This window comes from Octopus sinensis, linkage group LG4, assembly GCF_006345805.1.
Source record: "Octopus sinensis linkage group LG4, ASM634580v1, whole genome shotgun sequence".
Taxonomy (NCBI): domain Eukaryota; kingdom Metazoa; phylum Mollusca; class Cephalopoda; order Octopoda; family Octopodidae; genus Octopus; species Octopus sinensis.
Genome location: NC_043000.1, coordinates 153,636,288 through 153,656,287, shown reverse-complemented (window position 1 = coordinate 153,656,287; position 20,000 = coordinate 153,636,288).

Genomic DNA, 20,000 nt, shown 5'->3' with positions numbered 1-20,000 from the left:
ACAGAAAGATACACAGAGAGAGAAAACACAGAAAGAAGGAGAGAAAAAAATGCGTGCAGTAGCTAACGAATCAACATGGCGATATATATATATACATTGATAATCGACTAGGCTAAGTGCCCATAAGTGTCCCTTTAGGTTGAAACTGACTGAATAATTAGCTGTTTCTTGCACACACACCGACACTCAAGCATACACACACACACACACACAAATACATATACATGTATGCTTCCCGAGCGTTACAATAATAATACACCTGTCAGCGTCTTTTTTTTTCTATAAATTTGAACTATATATATATTGGCCTGCTCGCTTAGCCAGCGAGGTGGCGTCATTGATGGCTAAGACAATGCGAAGCGCATTGTGACCAGCGATGTATAGCAACATCTGATGTCCTGGTCGGTCACGTGATCACGTGATATATATATATATATATATATATATATACGCATATGTATTCATTGTATTTTGTTTGACTTGAACTCGTTCCATTTCATTTATTATACTTGTCTAACGTCTCAGGTTCGACTTGAGCACTTCTGTGCAGTTTATATGTTTATAAAAATTATATAACTATATACATATGTGTGTGTGTATACATATATAAATGTTTATGAATAGATGGATGGATTTTGTGCGTGTGTTCCAGTATTAGAGACACGATTCTTACCTGACACGTCTTAATTTGTCTAATATAAGCATTTTTTTAATTGGGGGCGCAAGGCAACTAATTGAAATTAGCAGCATTTGTAACCAAAGCCTATCAGAAATAAATATACGAAAAAATGTATCTTGTGTATATCAATGTTAAGTAAATAATTTATATGTATATTAGGGAATCTTCCCGGCATATTGGGCGAATACACACACAAACATATATAACACACACACACATTCATAAATACATCTATATACATGTATATATAATGTATTTATGTATATACATATACATATATGTGTGTGTGTATGTATGTATGTATGGATAGATAAATACACACACACACAAGCACACACATGCACACGCACACATATATATATTAATATATATATCCTCAAAGTTTTGAGAGTGTTAGAAAATTACTTTGCGGAATTGGCTCCTGTTCTTAACGCTGATTTCAAATCTTGCCGAAATCAGCTTCGTATTTCACCCCTCTCGATTGGATGAAATAAAAATCCAGTCCAGTACTGGAATCAAGGATGTCGACCTTTTTCTCTCTGCTCAAAATTCCTGACCTTGCGCCTAAATCAGGAGCCACTAACAGTATCACGCCTTCGCGGGGAAAATGCATGTTTATCTGAATATTAGTAAAACAATTTATAAATAATATTTTAATTGCCTAACTTTAGCATTAGACAAGCAATTTATTTCTTGAATGTAATGTTATGTAATATCTGCCATTTTATGATCCAGAAATATTTATAGGCATATGTACACAAGTGTGCACCCACGATTTTGTTTCCTCATAACTTTCAGAAAAATGGATATTTTTAAATGAAGCTTTCTATAAGTATGCTTCTGTTAATTTGGACTCCAAGTATATCAGGATTTATTGCGAATAGTTTTTCTGGGGATAGGGAGCAGAGTTTCAGAAAATTCACACGAATCGACTTTGTTTCCTCATTACTTTCACAAAAATGGGTATTTTTTATGAAACTTTCTACAGATACCTTTTCAAAATGTGAACATTATGATTATATTGAAATTCAATGTGAAAAAATTGACGAGCTCGCTCGTACATATTTTCAAACATAATTGTTTCATTATTTGAAGTTTTATTCAAGTTAACACCCCTAGACCACGAGCGGTGGAGCAATGCGGTTGCTGCATATATCTATGTATATATCATCAGTAAGTCATAAATCCGAAAGAGAACACAATGTTATCGAGCTGTAAATAATTAGATAAAAATAGTTATGGCCTGTCTATGGGGTTACCCTGCATTTCCCATTTATAAAGCACTTAGCATTACGGCGTTTTTTCAGACCCTCATGGGTGGTGGCCTATAACCTCTCATCAAACAGAAGGAAGAAAAGACCTCGTAGCACCGAGAAACACGGAGAAAACAGAAAAGTTAAGCGCAAGGGATTGTCTCCCTTAGACCGCTATCCGTAAACGACGTGATCGGCTTGTGGGTCCGAAGACCTTCGTCCTAGAATTTAAGATGTTCCTGGGTCGACGAGCTCTTTAATATTCTCACCCGTTCAGCTATGCACAGTTTGCAACACTTGCTTCTGTTGATGTAGGTGCCCGGTTTTTCCGGGATCTTCCATGATATTACGTATGGAGTCCCTTTTTCCTTCAGGAACCAGACATGGCCGCCCAAGGACGTGGAATGCCGCCTCTTCTAGATCCTGAACGAATATCTGTGTTTGGCGAGGCGCTGCTTGAAGGTACTTCCGGAACATCTGATGTATCTTCGTATACTGCTGCTGGCGATGCTGCTTCTGTTGATGTTGACGCTGCTTCTTCCGCTGGTGCTAGTGTTGTTGATGTTGGTGTTGGGGCTAGTGTTGCATCGTTAATGCTGACGTAGGGGACATCATCAGTGGCGGTGAAAGGTGTTTGCGGTGTTGGTGCTGCTACAACCATCGTCGTTGCTGTTGGAGCTGTTATCGGTGCTACATTGGTGGTGGCTGCTGTTGTCGTCGCTGTTATTATTGTTATCAGCATTAACACTATTATTTGTGCTGCTGCTGCTGCTGTTGTTGTTGTTGTTGTTGTTAAGCAACAAGACGGGTAAGGGTGATTAGGTGATGGTCTAGGGCTTAGGGGCGGGAGACCCCAGACCTTGGGAAAAAAAAACTTTGGTCGTCTTATTGTAGTCGAGGGCTCTTCGTTGACGTCCAACACCACTGGGAGGTGGCCCTCGAAGTCGCTGGAAATGGAGATCTCCAGGTCCAAATTCTTGAACGGCTGCTGCTGCTGCTGCCATTGCCGTTAATTCTGCCATTCCTGCTATTGTAGTAGTTTCGGGGAAAGTTGCTGCTGCTATTAGGATCAGATACTACATCAGCTGCGTAAAAGACTCTCTTGGTTTCGCACTGGCCCCCAACTGGGCATCTGCTGTACTCCTTGCCTGAGCATACCGCCTCCGCTCGTGGTCTAGGGGTGTTAACTTGAATAAAACTTCAAATATTGAAACAATTATGTTTGAAAATATGTACGTGCGTGCCCGTCAAGTTGTTTCACATTGAATTTCAATATAATCATAATGTTCACATTTTGAAAAGGTATCTGTAGAAAGTTTCATAAAAAATACCCATTTTTGTGAAAGTAATGAGGAAACAAAGTCGACTCGTGTGAATTTTCTGAAACTCTGCTCCCTATCCCCAGAAAAACTATTCGCAATAAATCCTGATATACTTGGAGTCCAAATTAACTGAAGCATACTTATAGAAAGTTTCATTTAAAAATATCCATTTTTCTGAAAGTTATGAGGAAACAAAATCGTGGGTGCACACTTGTGTACATATGCCTATAAATACGCACATATCGAAAGGGTAAAAGGACCTTCCGAAGCCATAGTTTCATAATGCCGCGGATTATTGTGTCACGGGATGACGGTCCGTTACATGAATACACATTTTGCCAGCTGGAATGATCTGGAAATAAGATCGCAACGCATATCCTGGTCCAAGAATCGAAACCTCAAACGTACGATTATAAGTGCAATGCCCTCATCACCGTACCACGCTCCTCTACACACACATACCCACAAGCGCATTTTAAAATTTATATCTATGGCAGTTTTCCATAAAAAAAAATTAATTGAATCAGTTCTCCTAAAAATAGACTTCATTTCTTATAATTCTCAAGAACCATTAACGATTTCAGTGAAAAAGATGTGGTAAGGATTCATGGGAATAAATGCATGTGCATTTGAATATTAGTAATAATTTATGAATAATATCTTAATTGCCTAAATTTAGCATTAGATCTTTTTTTTCTTTTATTTGTTTCAGTCATTTTGACTGCGGCCATGCTAGTGCACCGCCTTTAATCGAGCAACTCGACCCCGGGACTTATTCTTTGTAAGCCCAGTACTTATTCTATCGGTCTCTTTTGCCGGACCGCTAAGTGACGGGGACATAAACACACCAGCATTGGTTGTCAAGCGATGTTGGGGGGACAAACACACACACATACACACACACACACACACACACACACACACACACACACATATATATATATATATATATATTATATATATATATACGACGGGCTTCTTTCCGTCTAGCAAATCCACTCACAAGGCTTTGGTCGCGCCCGAGGCTATAGTAGAAGACACTTGCCTAAGGTGTCACGCAGTGGGACTGAACCCGGAACCATGTGGCTGGTAAACCAGCTACTTACCACACAGCCACTCCTGCGCCTTAGAAAAAATATGGAACGCTTAACGAATTTGCGTGTCATCCAATTAATTTGTTGATTATGATATTGTGTAGTCTGTGTCGTATTATGATTCAGAAAATAATAGTTCTCACAATGCTGCGGCTGCATGGCGCATAAATATCATAAACCTCATTTAAATCTACGACATAAAGCTGAATGAGAACAATTCACCAGCACATAATCTCTGATCCACATATAAGCTATCTCTACTGTGACTATATTTTGTAAATACAATGGCCTCATAACTAACTCTCTCTCTTTCTCTCTCTTTTTTTCTCTTTTTTACTTGTTTCAGTCATTTGACTGCGGCCATGCTGGAGCACCACCTTTAGTCGAGCAAATCGACACCGGGACTTATTCTTTTGTAAGCTCAGTACTTATTCTATCGCTCTCTTTTGCCGAACTGCTAAGTGACGGGGACGTAAACACACCAGCATCGGTTGTCAAGCAATGCTAGGGGGACAAACACAGACACACAAGCACACACACACAAACACACACACATACATACATATATATATATATATATATATATACATATATACGACAGGCTTCTTTCAGTTTCCGTCTACCAAATCCACTCACAGAGCATTGGTCGGCCCGGGGCTATAGCAGAAGACACTTGCCCAAGATGCCACGCAGTGGGACTGAACCCGGAACAATGTGGTTGGTAAACCAGCTACTTACCACACAGCCACTCCTGCGCCTATATACGATTTGCACTTATATCCATCCATTCCAATCTTTTTACGTCACTTATACGATTTTTCGCCTATGGACCTCATACTAATCCTATCTACTCTTAGTGAAAGACATATTCACGATCATAGACTTTGAGTTTAGAACTAAATTTCCCAAGGATAGAAATGTAAATAGTTCCCCCAAATGTGTTAGACGTTTGGATAATACAAAATAAATTAAACCGAAGACCGGTGCATTTAAAATATTGGATGCATTCTTTTCATCAACGGATGAATGAAAATCTTAGTCTATGAAATTTTCCATTTATCATCGTTCAGGACGACCACGTTTCAAATGTGTTTAAGAAGCAGAATGTTTTAGTGTCAGGAGATACATGAAACAAGCAGGAATGTATATTAACCAATATTTTTGAAGAACATATGAGCTGCTAAAACTCGCATTTCCGAAAATAAATATTTTGATTTCATATTTTTGTTAGAAAACACCGAAGGCTGCATCTGGTTTAATCTACATGGTAACCGATAACCAATTAAACTACACTTTATGACCTTCTAGTCTCAGTGATTGAAAAAAAAAAGAAAAAAAAAAGACATATATATCGGCGTAAATGTGTACCACATGATTGTATACTTATAGAAAAGGGGATTGGAAAGTTTTCTTGGCTCCTAAGGGTAACATGCGAGACTATGTTTAAAGTATCCCAATGATTTATTTTAAATGCCTAATGGATTATTATGAACGGACACCGACTATCGGACAAGTGTATGAAAAACGCCCATATTTTTGGAAAATAAGTTCTCTTTTCTCAACTTTGTTACTGATATTGAATATTTTGTATTTTGCAGGATAAACTGAATTGTACATACCATCGTTTTCATTATTGTTGTCATATATGTTGTTGTTGTTGCTTTTCTTTTATATACATTTTTTTTTTCTAGTTTCAGCTCAGAGCTGCGGCCATGCTGATGCACCGCTGTTTTGTGCTACACTGTTATTACGACGAACCTCGTCTAATATGTGGCACTTGGTGAAGAATGGAGTTTGATACAGCTACTCTCATTTGCACCTCTTGCTGTAGGTAGGTTCATCTGGGACTCTTGACAGGAAGATGTCCAGCTTTGATTTAAAAACCGCTACATCTACTTTGTGCAAGTTCCTCAGACTCTTTGGGAGAATATTAAAAAGCTGTGGGCCCTTGAAACCCAGGCTGTTGCAGAAGCTGGTCCTGAAGCGTGATGGCATTGCTGGGATCTTTGGCACTATGCAGTGTCGTCCCGTTCTAGCCTTGGTGTAGCTTACAATACCAAAATTTGGCACAATTCCTTCCAGGATCTTCCAGACATATATTACTGCATACCTCTCCCGTCTTCTCTCCAGGGAGTAGAGTCTTAGCTGTTTCAACCTTTCCCAGTAGCTGAGCTGTTACAAAGAGACGATCTTCTTTGTGAATCTTCTCTGGATTGCTTCAAGGTCCGCTGTTAATTTATATATATATATATATATATATATATGTTGTTTTTCTTTAGTCTGAGAATAGTTTATATTTAGTCGAGCAGAACAATAACGATAGGTGTTCCACCAGACTATCCTACTTTTCCCAACATATCTATTGTTACATTACTCAAAGAGCCCTTCACATTTTGAAAGAATTTGTGTGGTAATTTGGTCGAAGTTTCTGTTAATTTCAACAACCACAAAGAAGCTTCTAGTTTTTCTCATTCTCAATTTCGTTCTCTTTAATTTAATAACAGCTTCAATGCTGCATCACTTCACCGTTCATATCTTAATCCTCGTGTTGATTCTGTATCAGCTTAGCTATAAGCACTCCAATTTACAGGGGGTTTTAAGATGAAGTTTGTGATATTCGTTATCTCAAATGCCACAGAAAGTCGAAGAAATAAGTACTCACTCTAAAGGGCGGTGGATTAGCGGAATCGTTGTTAGAACTATTTAGTTACGGCTCTTTACGTTCTAAGTTCAAATCCAGTTGAGGTCAAGTACCAGTCAAGTACTTGGGTTAACTTAATCGACTAAACTTTCCTCCAAATTAATATTCTTGTACCTACGTTAAACATTTCTTCAAAACAATGGATTAGCGGAATTATCTGAGCGTCGAATAAAATATATAGATTTAGTCAGCGTCTATTAAGTGCTGAGTTCGAATTCTGCCGAAGTCAAGTTATATTTCTTCTTAACATTGGCAAATAAAGTTCTAGCCAAGTACATTAAAATAGCTAAAGTCTATGCAAAATTGATTCCTTGTGCTTATGTAGGAAATCAAAAGAGACGACTGGGGTCGAACGAAACGGCTTGACTCATTTTTTGTTTTCCATAAAGGCAAGTGACACTATTCTGCAAAAAGAGAAATGACATTATTATTACTCCAAACCATTTAACTATGTGCATGTGTGGTAGACTTGCGTGGTTACGTTTAAGTATATACATAAAAAAAAGCTATGGAAGGATATTATCTGAGAGAGGCTCTTAAAATTATCTCTTGTACAAATATAGTTGTCTTACCTAACGCATAATTAATATCTACAGATCTATTTTTAAAGATATAACAGCAAAAAAGTATAAACGCATACTTCTAATATACTAAGATACAAAATATAATCACATACTTACATAGACATTCATTCATACATTTTATATACATGTGAGTATATATATGTTCGTCTATATATACATATACATTCATACATGTATATCTAGAAAGTATGTATGTATGTCCTTGTGTGTGCCCCTACGATGCGTGTATACCGGTAATATAAGTTTACTATGCATACATGACTTTATGTATATGAGTTTTTATCTCTTTCGCCAATTCTGTGTGTGATCGTGGCTATATATATACACATATATATGCGTTTTCCTTGCAAACTCAAGTGATCGGCGGGTTACGCACAACAGAAACGCTCGGTGGGTGAGACCAATGAAGTCGATATCCCTGGCAAAGCAGTAGCCTTGTGGCTTTAAATATATGTATGAATATGATGTACGTATATATATATACGTATATATATATTTCCTTGTTTGTTTGCAAAATAGTGGTTTTGTCTCTAATAATATTATATAATATTTTACTATAAAATTGGATTTAATCCTAAATCTGATTTTTTCCCTGTAAATTTGGATTTATTCCCTAATATTTATTATTTTATATATACATATATATATATTAAAAAAGACTCCGCCGGTTCGACGAATAGGGTCTATACGATATACATACATATCGTGAAATTACGTAAATGGCTGAGCATTCCACAGACAATGTACCCTTAACGTATTCTCGGGGATAATATGACACAGAGAGTGACAAGGCTGACCTTTGAAATATAGTACAACTCATTTTTGCCAGTGAGTGGTGTGGGAGTGAACGTGAAATACCAGTGTTTGCTCAAGGACACAACGCGTCGCCGGTATCGAACTCACAACACTTACGACATGAGCCGAATCCCACCACTAACACGCACCCTCACCATATATATATATGTTGTTATATATATATATATATATTATATATAATATATATATATATATATATATAATATTAAGAATATATATATATATATATATATTATATATATATTATATATATAATATATATAGATATAAAAATAATATATATATATATATATATATATATATATATATATATATCTATATATTATGCAATATATAATATTATATAATAATATGCAGATTGCCGTAGATGTGTGGCGAGGAATGTGATACCAGTGTATGTCTGTAAAAATGTATGTGTATAATACACATACCACCCACACACACTCACACACACACACACACACGCACACATATAAAAAATATGAGTGGAGAGAGAGGAGAGAAATCGAATGGTGAGGGGATGGTAAGACTAATAGAGAACATAACGTTGAGAGGGTGAGAATGTAAAGGGGCATGGAGCCAAAAAAAGAAAAAAAAACAAAATGCTGGAAGAGGGGTTTGGGTCTGAATAGTAGAGAATCACATAACAGGAATTGGTGTCTTGCTTGTGTCACGTCTGGAATGTAGTAATATCTATTGAGAGCAGACGAACAAAGCGACGCTATCTGACAATAGCAACCTCCTTCTCTACATAATTAACCCTGTTCTGGCCCTCAGAATTTTTACTCCTCTACATGCACATACACATACACATTCATACACAATACATATATCTATCTGTCTATCTATCTATCTATCTATCTATCTATCTATCTATCTATCTATCTATCTATCTATTATTATCTATCTATCTATCTATCTATCTATCTATCTATCTATATCTATCTATCTATCTATCTATCTATCTATCTATCTGTCTATCTATCTATCTATCTATCTATCTATCTATCTATCTATCTATCTATCTATCTATCTATCTATTATCTCTATCTATCTATCTATCTATCTATCTATATCTATCTATCTATCTATCTATCTATCTATCTATCTATCTATCTATCTATCTATATATTATATATATATATATAATATATATAGATATATATATATACATTTATATATACATTCAAAACACACACACACAAATGTATATATACAAAAATATAATATATATATATATATATATATATACAAACATATATATATATATATATATATATACATCATAAGGCATATATATACATATGTGGTGGGAATATATATGTACACATAAATATGTACTTATATTTTCATATACATCTTTACATCTATATGTGTAAGATATGTGTATGTGTTTATATTAGTACTATTATATTATGTACTATATATAATATAATATATATATATATATATAATATATATTATATATGTATATATATATATATACAATATATATACATATTATATATATATGTGTGTGTGTGTGTATGTATATATATATATATATATATATAGATCTATATATATATATGATATATATGTATGTGTGTGTGTGTATATTTATGTATGTATATCTTAGTTCCCGATTCTGTACAAGAAATTGTAGATCTTTAGCTGGGCTAAAAAGTCACATTCGATCACAGCACCAGTAAGAGTTAAGTTTCGTACAATGGCGAGTGGGCAGCCATAATATATATACACACACCCACATTATATATATATATATATATATATATATATATATATATATAATATATATATATATATATATATATATATATAATATATATATGTATATGTGATGTGTGGTGTGTGTGTGTGTGTAAAAGTAAAAAAATACAAACTGGGACAAGAACGTGAAACATTTAGAAGACGACACAAATATATATATGGATATGTATGTATTTGTATATGTATATGAATGAAACAAAGACATTAACCCCTTGTATTGTGTTCGTTATTAACAAAATAAAGAACTGGGTACCTAAAGAAGAGTTAAGTACTTATCTCTATAAAGTTTGTAGTGCGTTTGAAGTTTTACCAAAACCGACATTTTAGACTGCAGTGGGAGGATAGTAAATGTTTATATACAAACATTAGTAGGTATCAAATATAGGTAAAGTAGTGGTAATTGATACATGGAGCGATATATTGTTGGTAATTATTGGTGCGGTGTATCATACATGGTGAAAATTGTATGAAAAAAATATTTATGCAAAAGTTTTATCCATAAGTAGAGAGAATTTTATAACGAGTTTAGAAATTCTGTAGCAAAAACAAGGCACCGTATTTGGAAATGAATGTACTTGGTGGAAAATATTAAGGTAAACGAAGAAAATATGGCACAACACTTAAGTTGAGTTATTTTATCAAAATATTTGTTTGCATTTTAAAATAATATAAATTTAATCTTAGTTTTTAAAGCTGTAAATAATCAGTTTTCTTCAAGCTGGGAAATATTTTCTTTTACAAAATATCTTTTACAAAAAAAATTTTGTGGTAAGTAGCTTGCTTACCAACCACATGGTTACGGGTTCAGTCCCACTGCGTGGCATCTTGGGCAAGTGTCTTCTGCTATAGCCCCGGGCCGACCAATGCCTTGTGAGTGGATTTGGTAGACGGAACTGAAAGAAGTCTGTCGTATATATGTATGATATAGTGTATGTGTGGTGTGTGTTGTGTGTCTGTGTTGTTCCCCTAGCATTGCTTGACAACGATGCTGGCTGTGTGTTTACGTCCCCGTCACTTAGCGGTTCGGCAAAAGAGACCGATAGAATAATACTGGGCTTACAAAGAATAAGTCCCGGGTCGATTTGCTCGACTAAAGCGGTGCTCCAGCATGGCGCAGTCAAATGACTGAAACAAGTAAAAGAGTAAAAGAGTAAGTCTCATTTCAATAAATATTTGTATTCGAATTCTGTGTTATATATGACGGAAGTCTCTCGTAATCCGTAAAAGACGGGTCTGTAATTTCATGCAGAAACGCTTGCACAAAATCGTTTGTTTATAGTGATCAAATATTTGTGCTGTGCAATTAGCTCACTCTCTCCATCAAATCAACGTTACCTGATCAGGTACACGGCGTCCTACACGTCAGGTGTCTAAAGTGATCACAGAGTAATGTGAGATGAGGTGTTTTGTTCCAAGATACAACGCACCACCCGTTTCAGGAATTGAAAGCACGATCTCGTGTGAAACATCTTAACCACTAAGCCATTTGCCCTCACACACACATACACACATACACACACACGCACACTCACACACACACACACCCAAACGCGCACACCAACGCACACACACATACACTCTCTCTGTCTCTCTCTCTCTCTCTCTCACACACCACACACACGAAACAGAAAAGAAAATTATCAGCGGAGGTAAAATGGAAACGATTCGCGCAAGATTAAATAAAAATAAAATCAATGTATATATATGTATGTATATAATATATATACATACATACATATATATATATATATATATACATACACATATATATACAGAACCACCCAGCGAACATCCCCATGGGTCATCACAATTGCTTAAGGTAAAAATGATTCCTCGCTCTTTCGGAACATCAATCTTCTGTATTGACCGCTTCCACCACTTTGATCGTTTTTTGTATTGATACGTATATCGCCACCGTGGCCACTGCATCGAACACTTTGAACATATAGCATGAATAAACTTACTTCAAACTATATATCAACTATACATGAACTCTAAGAGTTGCCTCCGTTGTGTATTATAAATGAATTTCTTGTGTTTGACGGCATGAGCTGTCTTTTTTATATATAACTTTTTTTGATAAGTTCATTCAGGAACTGAAAACATGTTATAATGTATATATAAAAATTAAAAATGTATAATACAGCAGCATTTTCGAACTTCATTTTCTACAAAATCATATATATATATAGATATATATAGTATATAGTAGATATATATATACTATATATATATATATACTATATACATATATATTGATTTTATTTTTATGATTTTATATATATACTAGCATGAGGACCCATCGTGCCGGGTGATAGTGCTAGGGCATGTATGTATGTGTATATATATGTACATATCACATGTACTCTATATATATATATATACATCTACACATAAAATACAAATTACAAAGTTATATCTTGATATCGCTAGTGATAACAATACTCAAAATATATAACAGACTGGAATGTAGTGGCCTGTTCTTGCAATTTCGATCAATTGTATCTGTCCTCCCTCTTGTATAGAAGTGTGGCTACAATCCAGCCTACCTCTACTTCTGGGTGGACATTTTAAATTTTTATCCGGGACGTCCTACGTCCCAGATATAAAGGTGAAAATATAAAATATTTCCACTTTGCAAGGTTCGAGTCGAGTACTCCCTTGTACGCTCCGTTGACTCGAACTTTGCTTCTATTGTGGCGAATTTACCGCCTCTTGTTAGATATCTTTCATAGTCGCACCAAGACACTTTTCGAAGGTGCTTTCCTCCAGGTGTTTTTTTTCTACATTGTATACTTTATAGACAATAGTCTTTACTTTAATTTAATTTTTTATTTCGTTTGGTGGTGTTATCCTAGATTCACCGTCTTTGTCGGTGATCAATCCGAAATAGGTTTGTATTTCTTCCATTTTAATTTAATGAGTTCGAGCCCGCCGACGGCTGCAGCGAAATTCATTTTTGGACTTTCTTCTTTCGAAGGCATTCTAACAAAAATGCTTCCTGGTGTAAACGGTGAAAATATTGTCAATTTTCCCAAACAGGACACAATTCAATTTTTAACAATAACCAAGCTCCTTCTCCCAAAGGGGAGGTTTACAGTTACAATTATTTAACAAATGCAACTCAACAACGTTTCCCTGACGAGGAACCAACCAACGTGATAACAATAGTTAAACAGTAATAATAATAACAACAAACCTTACGGTGAATCAAAAGCAGTACGCAGTTGAAGCTATAGTCCTTTATGTATAATAGTCCATCAGGACTATTCCATTTCTGCACGCTAATTTATTTTTAATTTATTCCCATTCTTGATGGAAACCACTTATTCAATCAAGTTCAAGTCATTGATGCAATTTTATACCAACTGCTATTTTTACTTTTGTTATGTTACGATTATATTATACTTTAGTTTGATTTTAATTATTACTACATATAATTCAATTGTTATTATTATCTCTAATTTTTATTGTTAAAGTGAAAGTATCTGACATAAAATAGAGAAATGTTTTTGTTTCACTTTTAACACGTAATACTGAAATAGTAGAAAAGATATGATATTGATATGGGCTCGCCCTAGGCAAGAAGTTGACTATTTTCTTTTGCCCATGAAACTACATGGACCCCAAGTAAGGCATGTGTAAAATTTGAATGAAATTGGTTGTGTAGTCCTTAAGTTTTAGGGAATCGTAGTGGAGAAGATAGGATATTGCTGTGGGCTCGCTCTAGGCAAAAAGTTAAAAGAAATTTTGCCGATGACACTCCCCGGACCCTAAGTAAGGCATGTGTAAAATTTGAATGAAATTGGTTATGTAGTTCTCAAGTTTTAGGGAAACAGACAGACAGACAGACATACATTCTCAGTTTCATATATATAGATATATATATACAAGGAGCCGGCCTTAAGCCGATTGGACCGATTACTCCCAATCGGGCCCGCACCGAAGTCGGGGTCCGCGTTCAAGAGGGTGACACATTCTATACTGCAATATTTCATAATTGTAGTCTCCCTGAAGTCTAAAAAAAAATCTACAATGTCTTTCAGAAAAGAAAAAACACTTTCTAGACTTTAGAGATACGAGATATCAAAAGATAAACCCATTAATCCCAATTGAAGACACTTATTGTATTTTTAGTGTAAGGGTCAATATATATGTTTATATGTGAATGTTTAGTAGTGTTTATGGCAATGCTTAGGTAAAATATTTGTGTGTCAGTGAGAGTATATATGTTGGCGAATTGTATGTATATATGTGTGTCAGATTCTATAAATATGCTTAATTTGGGGAAACATATTATTTCAATAAAGTATATTATATATATATATATATATATATATATATATATATTGTATAGAGGGCATTATTACACATAAATGCCTCACACTAAGAGGGACAAAGTCATACTACCAAAATTCTACTAATCATACCAAATGCAGTTTTCAAAAGCAAGACATTTTAAAAAAATGAATTTAGTTTGTATCACCGTGATTCACATTCAACTTACGTTTATGATCCTCAGCAGAACTGATTCGAAACATCATAAATAAACCTACCAACCTTACGTAGCGAGGGACGACAGACAACTGCTCATCCGGCCAAGCACATGGAATGTTTAAAAATCATATATCCGGTAAAGGGCGGCTTTTTACGAACTGCATGTCGGGTATGAAAAGATTCGGAATAAGTTAACAATTAAGGATAATCTCTTATAAGGGATCTTACAGAAATTATCGGGAGTAGTTGCGTGAAACCCTCATTAAAGAAAAGAATTCGAAAATAAATTTTTTTCTTTTGAACAAATAATTATATCTATATTGTATAGAGGGCATTATTAACATAAATGCCTCACACTAGAGGGACAAAGTCATTACTACCAAAATTATACTATCATACCAAATGCAGTATTTTCAAAGCAAGACATTTAAAAAATGAATAGTTCTGTATCACCGTGATTTCACATTCAACTTACGTCTTATGATCATCAGCAGAACTGATTATGAAAAATCATAAATAAAACTACCAACTTACGTAGCGAAGACGAACAGACAACTGATCACTCCGGCCAAGCACATGGAAGTTTATAAATCATTTAAGATTTAGATCCCTATTAGAGATATCCTTAATGTTAACTTATATAATCTATAATATATATATGTGTGTGTGTGTGATGTGTGTGTGTGTGTGTGTTGTGTGTGTGTGTGTGTGTGGGTGTGTGTGTGGTGTGTGTGTGTATGTGCGTGGGGTGTGGTCGTGCATGTATGTGTGTATACACACACACATAGGGTTATTTTTCAGCTATGTAACAACACACATCTTTTCACGGTCTATTCTTTTCCCTCTCTCCGGACTTTTACGTCTTTCCTCTTTCCGACGAGGAACTATGCTCGAGATGTCACAAACTATATTCCTATAGCATTAGGTAACTTAGAAAGAACTTGAGATACTTGAGCAAAGAGTTAGGGAAATTAGAAAATTAGCAAGTATTGCACAGTCTTGACTTCAACTATCCATATCAATCAAGATTAATGAATTGTGCAAGCATATTCGAATTTCCAAATTGGCTTCCATGGTCAATTAACTAGTAATGAGTAGGTTATCAATAAACTTTTATGAAATATTGTCATCATACAAAAGCAAACTGTACAATCGGAAAGGTACTCACAGTTCTTGATGAAAACCAAAAAGTGTCTTGATGCAGACATCAGTTTTGAGTAATAGAGGAAGTGAACAGCATTGAAAAATGTGGCTATGACAATTTTATTAACTTTCAAACCCAAGTCATTGAGTAGGAGATGTTATCGTTAGGCCTAACTCATCGTAAAGTCAATACCACCATGACTGATATCCAATCTACAGTGGAGAAGGCTAGCCACTGGATTTGGTTAAAAGGACGATGAGCGATGGCTAGAAGTATATTGAGTTCTTCATAACCAGCTGATCTAGCAAGGGGCCTCATATCAGTGAGGGGGGCCGGTGCGCATTGATGCCGTCGAGAGGTAGGGCCCCGAAACGCGCGCATTCTCTCCTGATGACCCCATACACTTGCTAGCTTCCGAGATACGGAGCTTTTAACTGGTAGCACTTGCATGTGCAGGTTGTTTGCAAGATATCTAAGATCGAAAACAGATATTGAAGCCAGCCCGGTGATCAAAATAATTGTTAGAATTGCATTTCCTAATTTTCACGTAAAGACGTTTTTAGTGTATTAGTATTTCCTAAGTTTCATATAAAAACTTCTTTATTGAGAAACCAGAAGATCAAAGTCCTATAAATGTTTATTCATGAAAACTTTCTATCCTCCCACTGAAGTCTGAAAAGTCGGATTTGATAAAACTTCAAACTCACTACGAACTTTGTATAGATGAATATTTAACTCTTCTTTACGTACCCAGTTCTTCATTGAGTAGGAGATGTGTTAATGTGTTTTTGTTTCAAATATATATGGATATATGTGTTCGTGTGTGTGTATGTGTGTGTGTGATATATATATAGATATATATATATATTATATATATATATATGTATATATATTCTTTTATTTTTTATGTTTCAGTCATTTGACTGCGGCCATGCTGGAACACCGCATTTAGTCGTACAATCGACAGCAAGACTTATTTTTTGTAAGCCTAGTACTTTTAAACTATCGGTCGCTTCTGACGAACCGCTGAGTTACGGGAACATAAAAACATCACCACCAGTTGTCAAGTGATGGTGGGGTGACAAACACAGACGGACAGGACACAACACACACACACACACACACACCCCACATATATATATGTATATATACATACCTACATATGCGTGTGTATGCATACATATATGTATATATATATATATATATATATATATAGATATATATATATATATATATATATATATAGATATATAGTATAATATATATATATATATATATATATATACAAGTGGGACCTAAAAGTAACCGGAAGGTTCTTTGTTGGACAAGCCCGTAGTAGTTCAGGCTTTCGCCGCTAGAAGCACTTGATGTTACCTTGGGAAGGAATAGTGTGTTTCCATGAAATTCTGTTTTCTGCTGGGGGAAATGGCGGCTGAAACAGTTGTCATGCTTCATACAGTTTACCAGGACGCTTCAAGGAGCAAAACACAAGTTTACAAGTGGTTTTCACGCTCCAAAAATGGTCACTTACTGCTTGAAGACCAACCTCATTGAAGGTCACCATCGGCTTACCAAATGGATGAAAACATCACGAAAATTCTTGAAGAATACTTTGAGAATACCCTCCGAACTTGCTTATATGACTGGTGTGTCCTGGAGCTCCTGCTAACGAATTTTGTGCGAGGAATTTTGGATGAAAAGAGTTGCAGAAAAATTTGTAAGATCAAAAGTAGTCACGATTGAATGCGGATCGTGAACTGAAAGAACAATTAGAAGTTGATTCGGACTTTTTTCCAAAGGTGTATATATATATATATATATATATATATATGTATGTGTGTGTGCGTGTGTATATATATATATATGTATAATATGTATATATAAATATATGTGTGTGTGTGTGTGTATATGTGTGTGTCTATATATATATATATATAATATATATATATATATATATATATGTATTATATATTTATATAAAGTTTCGTCATCTTTGTGATTTATCAATACCACGTACCCAAAACGAGGCCAGACTAAACCAAATCGCTTGCCATGACGATATGCAAAATGGTGTGAGGACCATGTGATGGTATATCCCAACGTTTCATACCAAGTCGCTCGCTATTTCTCTCATGCCTATAAATCGCAACCTAGTCATAAGCTGGTAATACACATACCTTGTGTATGTGTGTACGATATTGTTTATATTCCTAGGGTTGCTTCTCTTTATATTTGAATTTTTTCTGTAGTATGAACATTGGGACATATAATATATATATTATATATATATATATATATATTAATGTATATATATGTGTGCGTGTGTGTGTGTGTGTGTGTGTGTGTGTAAGTTGTTTATGTGTGTGTGTGTGGTAGGATTTGGCTACCAAACCCAAAATGGAGGCGGATTACAATTACTTTATAAGTTTCATAAGTGAAACACTTAAAAATTACAAAATTTGCTTGCAGGAAACCTGAAGTAGTGTCGAAACCCGCATACGCACAAAAACGTACACATACATGCGCGTACACAGATACCCACAGATACACGCAATTAACATAACAATATCAATATTATTTTGTTCATGACTTTCTGCTAATATATTATAATGACTGTAGAAATTTGAGAAAGATAAATTATTAAAGCTCATAAGATTTATTGCCGAAAATGTGAACAATTTGTTTACGTGTAAGACATATAAGCAGGCAACATGCATGTATTCCTACGGGAGGTAATCGTAGCCTTCGTTAGCTGGCTTGTACTTGACATCGTGACAATTTACTTTCTTAATGATTTATAGATACGGATAATGATACGCTTAATTAGGCTGCTTAGTGGTTGTTCCAGATACATACGAGAGATTTAGAGTATTAATTATACGTTTTTCTCCAAGTATTAACAATATGAAATTTATCCTAAGTATTTAGATGCAATGAGAAAAAATACAAATCTGAATAAAGTTAGTTATTTAGATGTTAGATTTGAAGTTTTGGAAAGAAACTATCCTAATCAATCTTAATACTAATGATGTTACTTCAGATTTTGACATTAATTTAACAGCAATTCCATTGACAGTTAGGTGTACTAAAATCTACATTTAGCATTTTTTTTTTTTTTTTATCAGAAGTAAGATATGACAGAAATAATGTGAAGGTGTGTGGCTTAGTGGTTAGGGCATTCGGCTGACGTTTGTAAGGTCGTGAGTTCAATTCCCGGCGACGCGTTGTGTCCTTGAGCAAGACACTTTATTTCACGTTGCTCCAGTCCACTCAGCTGGCAAAAATGAGTTGTACCTGTATTTCAAACGGCCGGCCTTGTCACACTCTGTGTCACGCTGAATCTCCCTGAGAACTACGTTAGAGGTACACGTGTCTGTGGAGTTCTCAGCCACTTGCACGTTAATTCCACGAACAAGCAGTTCCGTTGATCGTATCAGCTGGGACCCTCGTCGTCGTAACCGACGGAATGCTCCTGTATATATGACAGAAATATTGGTCGATGTCACGTATTGATAGAAGCTGCCAATAAACTAATAATACGAACGATTAGTCAAGGATGTATACTGAAGGTTATTTTATGCAAAGTTGGAGTTATTTCAAGCTTGAGTTGCACATCAAAACTGTAGACATAATTCGGCCTCCGTTAACTGAAAGGATTTTTCCTTGGTGTAGTAGTTTACTCTTTTACTCTTTTACTTGTTTCAGTCATTTTAGTCAAGCAAATCGACCCCAGGAATTATTCTTTGTAAGCCTAGTACTTATTCTATCGGTCTGTTTTGCCCAACCGCTAAGGTACAGGGAATTAAACACACCAGCATCGGTTGCCAAGCGATGACTGGGGGAAAAATACAGACACACAAACACACACACAAACACACACACACACAAACACATACACACACACACACACACACACACATATTAATATATATATATATATATATATATACATATATACGACGTCTAACAAATCCACTTACAAGGCTTTGGTCGGCCCGAGGCTATAGTAGAAGACACTTGCCCAACGTGCCACGCAGTGAGATTGAACCCGGAACCATGTGGTTGGTAAGGAGGCTACTTACCACACAGCCACTCCTGATTTTCAATAAAGAAGCCATTTTTTTTATTCCCTTTTATTAT